We start from the raw sequence: 1712 nt of genomic DNA, 5'->3' as shown, positions 1-1712 counted from the left end.
GTTAAGGTTAAAGTTAATATCATTTGTGATTTTAATCAGGCAACTTTCAATTAATTTCCTATTCGACAAAATTATTGTTGAAAGTAATCACTCTAGCGTTTTCCCAGTTGATAGGGTGATTATAAGTGCTTAAATGTTTAAAAATGGCACTTGACTCATTCCCGTCTTTGACACATTTCTTGTGTTGTTTTATCATAGTGTTCTTATTGTATATATATATATATATATATATATATATATACATATATATACATATATATATGTATATACGTGTGTGTGTGTGTGTGTATTTACCTAGTTGTATTTACCTAGTTGTATTTTACGGGAAGGGGAGCTATGCTCGTGGGGTCCCGTCTTCATATCTCATTTTATCTAAACTATTTTTAAATTCATGTATTGTTTTTGCACACACCACTTTCTCATCTAACTTGTTCCAACTGTCTATTACTCTGTGAGGAAAGCTGTTCTTTTTCAAATCTCTTCTATAGCTGTCTTTTTTTATTTTCTTTCCGTGTCCTCTTGTATTTCTGTCATCCCATTTTATCAGATTCTCTCTATCAGTAATTTCTATGCCTTTCATGATTCTGTAAATAGCTATCAAATCTCCTCTCTCTCTTCTTTGCTCTAGTGTCTGTAGTTTAAGTTTTTGTAGTCTCTCTTCATATGATAGTTTTGAGAGTGTTGGTGCCAGTTTTGTGATTGCTCTTTGTATTCTTTCAAGTTTTTTTATACATTTTTTTGTACTTGGTGACCATATCGTTGCTGCATATTCCAATCTTGGTCTTATCAGGGTGATTAGGATTTTCCTCACCATTTCTTCATCCAGGTATGTAAATGCCACTTTGATTGTTCTTATTAAACTATAAGTTTCTCCAAAAATCTTATTTATATGTTTCTCAGGTGACATATTATTCATAACAATGACTCCCAGGTCCTTCTCATTTTCTACTTTTTTTATTCCTTCTTCTCCCAAATTATATGATCCTGTTATTCTGTTTTTGCTTTTTCCAAATTCCATTATACTACACTTTTTTGTATTGAACTCCATCTCCCACTTCCTACTCCATTCTTGTACTTTATTTAGATCTCTCTGTAGTGATTCACAATCTTCTTCAGTTTTCACTCTTTTCAGTAATTTTGCATCATCTGCAAAGAAGCTCATATAGCTTTCAATTCCTTCATCCATATCATTAATATATATAGCAAACATTATTGGGGCCAGAACTGTTCCCTGCGGGACACCGCTTATTACTTCATTCCATTTTGAGTGCTGATCTCTTATCACTACTCTCATTTTTCTTTCTTGCAAAAAGTCTTCCATCCAATTTAGCAATTTACCTTGTATTCCTCCTTCATATTCTAATTTCTTAAGCAACTTCTTATGTGGTACTTTGTCAAAAGCTTTTTTTAGGTCTAGAAATGCACAATCAGCCCATCCATCTCTTTCTTGTATTATATCTATTAGCCTTGAATAGAAACATATTAAATTGGTGACGCATGATCGTCCTTGTCTGAATCCAAATTGCCTTGGATTTAGTACGTTGTTTTTTTCCAAGTATTTTACCCATCTACTTTTGATAATTCTTTCACATATTTTTGCTATTGTACTTGTTAGAGAGACTGGTCTATAGTTGGTAGGTTCTTCTTTATTTCCTCCTTTATATATAGGTACTATATTTGCTTTTTTCCAATCTTCTGGAACTTTTCCTTCT

Source organism: Oratosquilla oratoria, unplaced genomic scaffold (genome assembly GCF_046742065.1).
Source record: "Oratosquilla oratoria isolate Oo_2021 unplaced genomic scaffold, ASM4674206v1 SCAFFOLD112, whole genome shotgun sequence".
Classification (NCBI taxonomy): domain Eukaryota; kingdom Metazoa; phylum Arthropoda; class Malacostraca; order Stomatopoda; family Squillidae; genus Oratosquilla; species Oratosquilla oratoria.
Note: the sequence above shows the minus strand (reverse complement) of the source record.